General features: G+C 41.3%; 1 pseudogene; it reads left to right on the forward strand.

Moving 5' to 3' along the window:
• LOC149194517 (IAA-amino acid hydrolase ILR1-like 7) overlaps positions 1–13,176 on the forward strand; it is a 56,865-nt pseudogene that overhangs the window by 22,475 nt on the left and 21,214 nt on the right.

Genomic DNA, 13,176 nt, shown 5'->3' on the forward strand with positions numbered 1-13,176 from the left:
CATATATTTCATTTTATACTTTTTATTATAACTATTTATAAATATATAAATTTATATAATTTAAATATATATACCATAAATAAAAATTAACATATATATTTAAAAATATTAAATATTAAATGAAAACTATATATATATATATATATATGACACCAATTGAGACCACTGATTTGAGAAGCAGCTCTGCAACTGTTTGACCTAGGGTTTTGGATTGCAGTGTGTGCACTGTTACCCACTCTGACAGGGGGCAGTGTCCTTTTCCCTGATCTAAGGCAGCAGGGGCTTGCCCTAGCCCAACGGATGAAGGAAGCGGGGGCCAATGGAGCCCCTTCCTACAAACAGATAATGATGGACAAAGGTAAAAGCCCATTGGAAGGAGTGCAGATCACGGGTTCAGACACTAGGGGAAAAAATGAGCTCAGCAAAAAGACAGAGCTGGATGGCAATACTAAGGAAACCCAGCATCCAAACCAGACAAAAGGCATCAACATTCTGGAAGGAAAAGACAAACCAGATCCCACTCGAGAGCAGGTACCTCGAGGAGCAGGAAAGAAAACCAAAGGAGCGGAGGCAGCTGAAACCTCCCCCTAAACGGCTCCGATCCAGAAGGACCGGCCACTGAAGACAAACAACAGAGAGACCAAGGGCGTTGCAAGTCAAAAACCACAGAAAGCGTAAGGGTTATCATTACTGACCTCGAACTGCAAGCCTACAGGGATCATATGGCTATTCATGCAGTGATTTGCAAGTTTATGGGCTTCTGGCCCACAGAAAAAGCCTTATGCCAATGGATTAAGCAAACTTGGAAGCCTAAAGGAGATGTGAAACTCCACTTGGGGGCCAAAGGTTTTTTCACGGTTGTCTTTGCAAACCTTGAAGACAGAGACCGCATCTTTGATGGAGGCCCTTATTTCTATGCCTCTGCAGGCCTCTACATAAGACCCTGGAAACCAAATTTTGCACCAAAACAGGAAACATTCAAGCATGTTCCTGTTTGGATTCGCTTGTTTTCCCTCCCCATCAACTACTGGAGACCGGCGGCGTTGGAACAAATCGGCAACAAACTGGGCACCTTCATCCAAGCTTCCGAAGCTACCCTCCAAAAAAGGTACACCTCTTGCGCTAGAATCTGTGTTGAAATGGACGTTTCAGGTGCTCTTCATGAAGGTCTATGGTTGGAATACAGAGATGAAGTCTTTTTCCAAGCCATAGACTACGAACAAATACCCTTCAGATGTAGAAAATGCCATGAACATGGACATCTGATCCGGGAATGTCCCCTACACAGGCCCGTAGAGAAGGCTAAGGATCTCCCAAGCAAAAATCAAGATGGTTTCGTTCGACCCATGGGCTGACACCGAACCAACAGAAAACCAACCGAAGACAGGAAACAACAACAAAGGGTCTAAGAACGCATTTGAGGTGCTTGGAGAGGAAACTGGGGCAGATGAGGATACCCAAACACCAGCATCTGAGCAGGAAATCCCGGAAATGACCAATTAGAACACCCAGATGTTGACTCCAATCTCGATTGATGACTTTCTCCTAGATCCAGGATTGAGGAAAGATGCAGAAGGGGACGAGGAAATGACATTAAGTGAAGTGGGCACAAAGGATCGGGACTTAAATGACACTCCAAAAAAATAAGGAATGGACCTTAAGACCATAGTTGAGCAATGGAGACAAAAAGGAGTGGATCACATTCTAGAGGAAGAGATTGACAGAGTCAACTTCCTCTTCCTATCAAGGCAGGATGCAGCCTCGAGAGGGTAGAAAAGGGATCTGGGTGCGACAAAGGGTCTGGGCATCAAGGCACAAAACCTACACCAAACACATTCTACTGCAAAACACAGAAAGAAACGGGGTAGAAGAACAAACAATGAAGCGCTCCATGAGCTCGGCCAAATGCTCATCAACTCGTGCAAGATGAAAGCCCTTGAGGATTTCCCATTTTCCTCATTATACATGTTTAAATATGAAGATAATCTCATGGAATGCAAGAGGGCTAAACAGTCAAACCAAACAAAGATTATTGAAAAAGAAAGTCACAAAGGAAAATCCGGACATTGTTTTCCTGCAGGAAACCAAATGCTCCAGGCTAAAGTTGGAAGAGATAGGCAGGAGCCTGGGAAAGAGAATGGAGCACACGGAGGTAGAAGGTAATGGTCTGGAAGGGGGCTTAGCCATCTTCTAGAACCCCCACTCCCTACTCCTCCTAAACGCCGAGGCCTCCAGATCTTTCATTTCCCTTGAAATGCAGATCCTGGGAGAAGCTGGCACATACTTATTCACTAATTTTTACAACCCCCAAAGGCTGGAGGATAAGCTACAGTTGCTGGACAACCTATCCAAGCTGCAACAAAGACACTCTAATGCTAAAGCCATCTATGGCGGCGATTTCAACATGATTACCTCTGTGGGGGAAAAGAAGGGAGGGTTTCTAACCCTAAACATAGATCCATAGACTTTCATTTCTTTCATCGGAACAGCTAACTTGGTGGACATCCAAACCAAAAATGGCATATTCACTTGGAATAATAAGAGAGGAGGGGATAGGCTTATCGCATCTAGGCTTGATAGGTTTTTGATCTTGGATACCATTCTCCTTGAGGGAGTCACGGTGGAATCTGATATTATTCCATCTGGAGGATCGGATCATTGGCCCATCTCTTTGAATGCAACCATCCTTGGCACTCCTAGAAACAGACCTTTTCGCTTTGAAAAATTCTGGCTCAGTCATTCGGCTTTCACCACCAATATCCAACTATGGTGGAATGAGCACTTGGACGCTAGAGGTACCAAAATGTTTCGGCTCCAAGCCAGACTGAAGCACCTAAAGGCAAAGCTACGAACTTGGAACCAAGAAATCTTTGGCAATATTTTTGAGGACAAACAAGCCCTGGAGAATCAGATGGCACTAATACACAACGACTGGATCAAGGGGACATCTCCCAGAACTCCATTAACATGGAGCGTGACCTCCTGCAAAAGTGGAACGAGAGATGTCACTAGGAAGAGACATTATGGAGACAAAAATCCCGTATACAATGGCTGAAAGAAGGGGAGAAAAACACCAAATTTTTCCATTGATCAGCCATGGATTATAGATGCACTAATAAGATAACCAAGCTTAAGGATGAACAGGGGACCTCCTTTCAGTCTCATCAAGAGGCTATCAATGCAGTCATAACCTCTATTCCCAAGCTGATCACAGAGGAGCAGAACAGATCCTTAGACCGCCCAGTTACCCTTCTGGAGGTAGAAGAGGCAGTCAAAGACATGGCCAATGGCAAGGCTCCGGGACCAGATGGTTTCACCATTGACTTCTTCAAAGCTTGCTGGGACATTGTCAAGCAGGACATATGGGCGGTGGTCGAGGACTCTAGAAGATCCTCCTCCATGCTTAAATCCCTAAACTCCACTTTTATTGCCCTCATCCCCAAGGAAGAGGATGCCTGCACACCTTCTAAATTTCGACCAATAGCTCTTTGCAATGTGCTGTATAAGATCATCTCCAAAGTCATGGCCAACAGGTTAAAGCCTATTCTCCCCTTGATCATCTCAGAAGAGCAGTCGGGTTATGTGGAAGGCCGACAAATTATGGACAATGTCTTATTGGCATAGGAAATGATCCACACCCTTCAGTCTCAGAAAAAGGCTAGAATGATCATTCAACTAGACCTCTCAAAAGCTTATGATAAGGTCAGTTGGAATTATCTTGAAGCTGTTTTGAAAGCTTTTGGTTTTGCCCAGCGTTGGATCAGATGGATTTTGGGCATGGTCAAATCTCCCAGCTTCTCTATCTTGGTCAACGACGCCCCTTCGGACCCCTTCTTCCCATCCAGAAGCATTTGTCAGGGTGATCCTATCTCCCCTTTCCTTTTTGTTATCTTAATGGAAGGCCTGAGTCGAATCATTAAAACGGCTAAGGATAGGAATGTCATCAAAGGTCTCCAACCCCTGAATCACTCTCCTGCAACCACTCATCAACAATTCGTGGATGACACCATGTTGCATGGTACCCCTACAATTAAGGAAGCCCAAGGTTTCAAAGCCATTTTGAACTTGTTCAGCGAAGCATCTGGTATGGATTTTAACTTGGATAAATCCTCTTTTTTTTTCTTCCATACGCACTTGGTGGTCCAGAGGCACCTCACTAATATCCTTGGGTTCAAAAGACACAGCCTTCCATCTAAATATCTTGGCATTCCTCTCACTGGCAAGCCTTGGCAGAAACTCCACTAGGAGCATTTGCTCTCCAGGCTAGAGGACAGGGGCAATTATTGGACCAACAGAGTCTTGAACTTTGCAGGAAGACTTGTAATGACTAAGGCGATTCTTCAAGCCATTCCTCACTATATGCTTTCTATTCTCCCAGCTCCAAAAATGGTGCTCCAGAAAATCAGGAATATTCAAAGGGCCTTCCTTTGGTCAGGCAAAGCGGATAAACACAAATGGGCTCTTGTAGCCTGGGCCAAGTTATGCAAACCCAAAAACCTGGGGGGTTTAGGGCTGCAAGACCCGGACACTGTCAACAAAGCTTGTGGAGCCAAGCTTTGGTGGCGCTGGATCAAGGAACCCCATACACCTTGGGCAAAACTGTGGAAGGCCAAATATGCCGAGAATTGGAGGACTGAGGATCTGATCAGAATGACAGATGCCCTTGAAGGATCCCCTATTTGGAATTTGGCCAGAGCTAACAGAAACCTCATTCAGGACCACTGCTTTTGGGAAATTCATAATGGCAACAATGCTTTATTCTAGGAGGATGCATGGAAACAACTACCTAAACTAGAAAACCCCAATTATCTTACCCTACAGAGATGGTTTCAGGCAACAGGCAAGATAAAAGTCCATCAGTATTGGTTTGGCAGCAACGAGAACCAACACTGGAGGAATTGGAACTTAGAGACTCCACCCCTGGAGGATGACATGATAGACCTCCTCAGCACCCTAAACTCTGCTCTGGACAAGAGAATGATCCAGTCCACTCAGGAGGAGGACCAACTCAGGTGGGGTAAACTCGACGGGGGTACCTTCAACCTCAAGGAGGCCAGAATGTATCTCGAGCACAGGGAACTCGAAGACAAAGTAGCTTGGCACTCTAATGTCTGGGACAACACACTCTGGCCAAAAATAAAGTCTTTTCTATGGCTTCTCATGCATTGCAAAATCCTCACCTGGGAGAATTTAGTGAAAAGGGGCTTTATTGGACCATCCAGATGCCCCCTTTGTGAAAAGGATGAGGAAACAATGAACCATCTCCTTAACGATTGTGACTGGACAAATAATCTTTGGGAATGGATGAAGGAAATATTCAAACAAACAGACAGACACAGATATTCTATTCAAGACTCCATTGCGAATTGGTGCACAAAGTATTCCAGTTGTAATACGGTCTGGATTACTTGGAAAGAGAGGAACAGACGAATTTTTCAAAAAGAAGCCAGGCAGCTTGAAACCATCAAAACAATCATCATGCAAAGTTTAAAAGAGACTGTCCTTACCAACTGCAAAGCTGAGCAGGCCAATTCGCTCACTCCTAATGATTCACGCATCCTGTTGTTGTTTGGCATGAATGGTTTGTAGGGTAATTGGGCTCAAGCAAACCACCCTCAACTAGCTCCCTCTCCTTCAACCTAGCTGCCTCCCATCCCGAGGTTTTGCAAATTGAATTTTGACGGGGCCTCCAAGGGTAACTCTGGTCCTGCAGGGCTTGGAGGCGTCATCTGTAATGACAGAGGAAAAATCCTTCACTTTTTCTGCAAAGCGCTTGGGGAGGCCACCAATAATGAAGCAAAATTCGCAGTCCTAGAACAGGGGTTGCACATCCTCATCTGTCTGGGTAAAGGCTCTGTAATTGTGGAAGGAGATTCCCTCTTGGCCATCATTGCGGTCAGGAGAATGCAGAATGGCACGCGGCCAGAGAAAGTTACAAAGCACTGGAGATTAGCCATGGTTACTGCGCTAATTGCAAAACATCTCTCCTCCCTCAGTAGCATTGTTCTACAGGCAGTTAGGCGAAAGGCGAATGTCTTAGTGGACCGCCTTGCCAACCATGCGGTCGATCATCCGATGGAGATCATTGACACTGGTTGGAAAGACGTCACAAGAGATTCTCTTAGGAATCAGTGCACTCTCATCTCGAGGCAAGACCTTATAGGAGGATCGAGAGCGGAGGACGGGTTGCAGGATATGACTCATCAGTAACTTATGCGGACTAACCTTACACTTAATGCCAAACGGAGGTACCACTGGCGACAGTCCTATGGGGTACCTGGGGCAGGGTGGAAGATCATCCAAAAGGACGAAGGATATCGGACGGGGAGTACAATCTACAAAAAGAATGATCGGCACAGTCAGCAAGAAGCAGATGAGGACACATGGCATTCAACCAGTAGCCACAAGTGTGGCAGAGTAATGGCTCTGGATCGAAATCATGAGAAGGAGCTAGGAAATCCAAACGAGAGTTATTATGTCAGGAACAGCGGATCTCAGAAGGCAGAGCAGGAGATCTCAATCCAAAACATTCGACCTTCAGCTATAACTAAGGTAATCCACCAAGAAACCAAGACATCGCATTCTCCTCGCTCGATTCTTGGTAATCTAAGCTCTGTCAGAAAGCCCGCTGTCTCTTCAACCCACGCCATCACCTGCAACAACACAATGGCAAATGAGGGCAGTCGCAATGAGTTTGCTAACCGGGACCTGAAAAAAGCCCGTGAGGCTTATGAGACCTCGGTCTCTGAGAAAGAGAAACGGAAAATTGCAGAGCTTGAAGCTGCGGTCATCGAGGAAGAAGAAAAGCTGGACATACAAGCAATGGAGAAGGAAATAGACTGGATCTTGGACCCAGGCACCGCGTCAACCAGAGCCACGCAATTCGTAAGAACTCAAAGTGAAATATGGCGTATGAAAACCATGCTTGCCAAAGCGCTCAGCATGCAGGCATAAGCAATAAAGGATGTGCACCAGGCCACATCGCTCGCTTCAGCTGGAAACTCAGCAAGGTTAGACGCCATGGAGTTCAGCATTAGTGCTTTGACTCAGGAACTCAAAATGTTGTCGTGTAATCTGGGAGCTTTCATCAAACTCTTCAAGCTCTCCATCCGACAGGGGACAAATATTGAAGTTGACATCTCGGTGGAGGAAACCGACACCAGCATGGTGAAGCGCCCCATTCCTCAAAGGATTCGAAGCCTGACATAGTTACTGCAATGGCCGACCCAAGTGACACCAGTAAGGATTATGTGGTATTGGAGCTGTAATGGCTCCAAGGTTCTATGTTTTCTCTAATGTCTCTTTCTGTCTTGGTTATGAGGTCCCCCAGACCCTCTCTCGTTTTGTGTCCTATGTCAGGCAGCCCTGCGTGGTTAGCCTCTGTTCCTGAAGTTGCAGGATCAGGTTCTGCTAGTCATTTTAGTCGAACAAGTTGGAAGTGCTTTTCTCTGTCTGTTCATACAGACTTTTTGTATCTTATGTAACTTTGTGATATAATATACATCTGTTGATTTACACAATATATATATATATATATATATATATATATATATATATATTTTTATATATTTTATTAATATTTTTGTGTAAAGATATAAATATAAATTTAACACATACATATTTAAAAATAATAAATAATAAATATTAAAATAGATTTTTAATTTACATATATTTCTTATATATTTAATTTTGATATTTTTAAAATATTAGTGTTTCTATTATAATTATTTATAAATATATAAATATGTATAAGTTAAGTGTATATAATATATGTTAAACACACATGGGAGCAAGAACAATATGAAAGATAAATCATGAGAGTTTGATTTTTATTAACAAGAGATATACATTTATAGTACATTATGTGACCGTTGGGTTTCACATCCCAAGGTCTCTTGGACTCCTTTTGTCCATTCGGCTTCCACACTAACCCATTGAGGATTAGGTGTCCAACATTCCCCCCTTTATCCGAAGGGTTATGTATGAGTCCAAGAAGAACACTGTAATACAAAATGTGCAAAAAATGCATGGCAGCACTAGGCTGAATGTGCTCTATGAAATGTTGGTATAAAGGGCGGTGGTTTAAGGATGACCACCAACACTGGAACGCTTAGTGCAGTTCCCGGAACTCTTCCAATACTGGCAAGAAGCTGAAGTCTTCTGCTAGGGGAAGTGCTCCTATTGTTTTGAAGAGGGAAACCTTCAACCATGAAAGGGAGGTCTCACCCCGCATAAAAGGAGAACTTCAACCTGAAAAGGGAAGTCTCAACCTGTGATGGTTTAAGGATGACCAACAACTCTGGAATGCTTAATGCAATTCCTGGAACTCTTCCAAAACTGGCAAGAAGCTGGAGTCTTCCGCTAGAGGAAGTGTTCTCAATTTTGTTCTTGGAATTCTTCCGAAACTAGCAAGAAGCTGAAGTCTTCCGCTAGAGGAAGTGTTCCAGATTGCCAACTGAAGGCATGTTCACGGGCATCTTTGTCTCTGGCTACAACTCTGAAACTGGTGTGGCAGGTTGTGGCTCAGGCTCGCTTGATGTGGCTTTGAAGCTTATAGATGACCATCATTTCCCCCCTGTCAGATACAAGGTGAGAGGATGGAGAAAACTCAACTGCAAGACTGTTCAATACTCTGGAACAAGTTCTGACATGTGTTTGGAATATCTTCTTGGCTGTTGATGCCCATTGCCAAGAAGCGATCCATCCAAGATGAATCTTTGTTCTTGCAGGACGTTTGTTTCTGAAGCATCTGTGTGAAGAATAGCTGGTTTTATGACAGTGCTTACATGGATGAAGATCAAAACAATGATCTTTCAAATGGCCAACTCGGTCACAGTGTTGGCATTTCACAATGTGTTTTTGTTGTTGCTGTGGAAGAAGGGCAGAGTCTGGAACAGCTGAAGCTGAACTGTCATGAGGAGTAGCTGAACTGTCATGAATGAATCCAGCACTCTGAAACTGAATGGGCTTGGCATAGTCTGGAATATGAAAGGACAAGTCCTTGTCATATCCAAGACCAGTGTTGTGCTTGTTGTGGACAAGCTGTTCCCAAGGTCTGATGATGGGCTTGGGAAGTGCAGACTGAGTTTCTGCATCTGCATGTACAACTGCTGCTTTATTTGAATGAACGATAACATTATTGACTTGCTGTTGATGTGTGGTTGTCTCAATGTTCTGAACAGAAACAGATTCAGAATGATGACTCCACTGCTGTAATTCTTCTTGTTGTAGCTGAGATTCAAGCTGCAAAAAATCAATCTTTTCCTATGCATTTTGTAGGCATGTCTGAATTTCTGAGAGAGATCCTATGCTGATTTGTAATGTGTCATCAACAGTAGATTGTCTAAGAGTTTTCATGAACTCTAATACTTCATTGATTCTGGCCATTTTTCTTCAATGTCAGATTTACACTTTAAAAAACTGATCACAATTATTACTTAATGCAGAAAAATAATATCCACTAATAGTACACAACAATATCTTGTATAAATGTGCAGTAAATGAATCAAGGAATCAATGCATATATATGTAGACAGAAACTATAATGGGTTTTAAATACAATGCCACAATTGGGGCAGCAACAACTGCAAACTTGCTTGGATCCTCAAATTATCGTGATCAGCGCTCTAGGAGATCAATCCCAAAATCACAAAATATTGGGGATTCAATGCTGCTAAGTTCACATCAATCCATGACATTTGTAACATGAGATTGCACCCTTGACCTGATCGTAAAACTTCCATCCTGTTATTAAATTCCAAAAATTTTACAGTATGAGGTGGAATTGCGCTCTAATAGATCCACCTAAAGGCAAACCCAATTAATAAATCCGATTATTCAGTACTTATTGCTGCTAACACCATATCCCGAACCTATTTAACAACAAATACGATTATTGGATACTATTTGTTGCTAACTTCCCACCCATCTGGGACATGGGTTTGTATCCGTCAACCAATTGCAACACTCCAATGCTATATCGAGTTCCAGATTCGTTGTTTCATGTACAGAAGCACTCTCGTAAATCAACGCTTGTACTTTTTGGCATGAAACGTGCAAGCCCTTCATTGATCTTCGCCAGAGAATCCAAATAGATCTACTACTACTGCCCAATCCTGCAAATAAACCACATGGGCAATCCACAATAGAACTTGGAAAGCACAATCTGCATCAGAATTGCACATTCAAATGATTTTAAATGATTTTTAAAAAGACCGCAGAGTGCTATATAGTTCAACGCATATACCAAGGCAGTGTATACCAAAATAAAACCGCAAAGCCCCTTCAACGCATTCAACACTTTGCTGGACTTCCTTTTACAGCAAGGTAGTATTAGCAGAAGAGAGAGCCGGACGAAAGCTGGGAGGATTGAGAGTTTTGAACTCTTACTGGATCAATCAGGACTCCACCTACAAGTATTATGAAGTGATACTGGTTGACGAGGCACACAAGGTAATACGAAATGATCCTCGAATCAACTGGATCTGTAATGCAGTTCACAAGCACAGGGAGCTTCGTGGACTTACATCAGAAGGAAAGAAGTACAGGGGTCTCCGAGGACGGGGCCATCTGTACCACAAGGCTCGTGCTATATGGAAAAGAAACAATACTCTATCTCTCCGGCGTTATCGATAGATTCATGGGTAGCATCTATAATAGCTTTGCATTCAAAACTTATATTGTTTCATTTGTCGGCAGCCTTAGTAGAGCAATCTCAACCATAACACTTAGCCCGTCAATTCAACATCATCATCAGACTCGGTCCATTGGCATACGTCGACCCCACAGCCACACAATTTCATTGCAATCTGATATGAAAAGAGGCTCTGAAATCTTGTTCCTCCGGTTTGTTAGCATTCAAATCCAGCGTCCACTCAATTTCAATGAACGGCAGCAGGAGAGAAAATCGACCCTGCGCTGATACTATGCCGAGGCATTAGGGACGTTGCACTTCTTTGATGTGATTTGAACTGCAGTCGCAGAACGAGCACGACATGACGCTGACAGAGAGGAGGAGGATACCATTGCTGACAGTAACGCCGAGTATCAATGATATTAATCAATGGCGACCTTCTCGGAGGCTCCTCCAGGCGACGGTAAGGCCGGAGAAAATCTTCAAAACTAAATGCACGCAATGCCACACGGTTGACATGGGTGCAGGTATCGATATCATGTCAAATTGAATGCATTATTCTGGGTAAAGAACACGGCAACTGGTGTGGGGTGAGCTTCAAAGTCGTTCACAATTTGACAACCGTTTCACCTTCCAAACGTAAATCCAATGTCAGATTACAGATCCAACGTATATACAACGTTTAGAAAAACGTAGAGAATGTTGCTGCCAGGTCAGGGAGGTGTCAGTGCTGCAATATGGGCAGAAAATAGGTGTTACAAGAGAATCTAAAATGTCTATGAGACCAGCGGCGTGAAGAGGGCAGCGTATGGAGGCCAGTTGCATATATGGAAGCCCAACAGTGTAAATTCACAGTTTTGTCAGGGAATAATGGTAAATCGCAGCACTGTTATACCAGTGCGCAGACTTTGATAGGCCGCAGGTAGGAATACAATGCCTAGTTGCAGATCTGATGCGCTCAACTAAAATAAATGGTCAGGTAATGAAGACTAGGCCAGCACTATTCAAGGCAGCTCATACCAGTTGCTCAGGGAATAACAAGTCATTTTTTTTTTTTTGAACTAAGGGATAAACCGTGAGGAAGAAAACTACACAGGCCACACATCATGGCTCTGATACCATGTTAAACACACATGAGAACAAGAACAATATGAAAGATAAATCATGAGAGTACGATTTTTATTAACAAGAGATATACATTTATAGTACATTATGTGACCGTTGGGTTTTACATCCCAAGGTCTCTTGGACTCCTTTTGTCCATTCGGCTTCTACACTAACCCATTGAGGATTAGGTGTCCAACAATATAAATAAAAAATTAACATTTCAAAATTATAATAAAAATGAAAAATATTATTAGTATTATTTAAAAAAATTTATCTTTTATGTAAATTAATAACGCTATTCTCAATATCTTATCCTTTAAAAGCTGACTTGATTCTTATTGGTCTCTTTGATCGTTAAATTTAACATTCAAAACAAAATTTTATTAATAAAAGCAATATGAAAATTTTCTTTAAAGCACATAGGTTTTAACTTTTAAGATTTTATTATTTCTTTTTTAATTATGAATCTCTTTGAATTTTTTTTGTGACTTCCTAACGAACTTGAAACAAAAAAATATTTGTGTTTGTATTTGGCTTGTTTCTGTGAGGTTTAAAATTTGTTAAATTCATCCAAAAAAATCACATAGAAATAAGATTTTAAATTTGTTTGTATTTTGTTTGACTTTGAAATTGGTTAAATTCATAAAAATAAATTCATTTAGCAAAAAAGATTTTAGAAAATTTTGATTAAATTATTTATATTTTAATTGGTCTCATGTTTAAATGCATTTGAATGTGATTTATGCAGATTTTTTTTTTTTTTTTTAAACTTGTTAAATTTATCAAATGAATTTAACTAGGAATTCAAGGAACTTCACATTTAATCAATTTTGTTTTTTTAATCGCAAGGATATAAAAACCTTGAATCTTTCGATTGCCACGAAGTTCGAGTTTGAGCGCTAAAACAAAAAAATTGAAAATGGATGCTGCGGGGGAACTAGGTACTTTGTAGTCTGCCAACGTTCCTGTCAACCGTGTAAATATATTAATTTGAAATTTTGTACCTAAAAAATAAGTCAAATTTTGTAGGTAAAAAAATTAGTTTTGTTAAATTGGGGTAGAGTTGTTATTATCTAAAGTAATTTTGATAACTTTAATATTCTTAAATCACTACTCAAACCAAGTCATACTAATTATTTTTATAAAATAATAAACTAAAGTTTTAAGTAAAAGTTAATTTCTTTTTATCTAATCAAAATATTGATTTTTTAAAATTGGGTGTAGTATAAACTAAAGTTTTAAGTAAAAGTTAATTTCTTTTTATCTAATCAAAATATTGATTTTTTAAAATTGGGTGTAGTTAGTGTGAATTATATTGGGAAGAATGTTATATTTTTTTGAGTTGTTTTTTTGAATTGCATGGGCAAGAAGTTAAACGTTTTTGTGTTTTTATTATAAAATTTTATTTTTTCATATTTAATTATTGTTTTTAATTT

The sequence above is a fragment of the Pinus tabuliformis genome, chromosome 2_2 (assembly GCF_031772625.1).
Source record: "Pinus tabuliformis cultivar Carrire ecotype Pingquan chromosome 2_2, CPIR1, whole genome shotgun sequence".
NCBI classification, from domain to species: Eukaryota; Viridiplantae; Streptophyta; class Pinopsida; order Pinales; family Pinaceae; genus Pinus; species Pinus tabuliformis.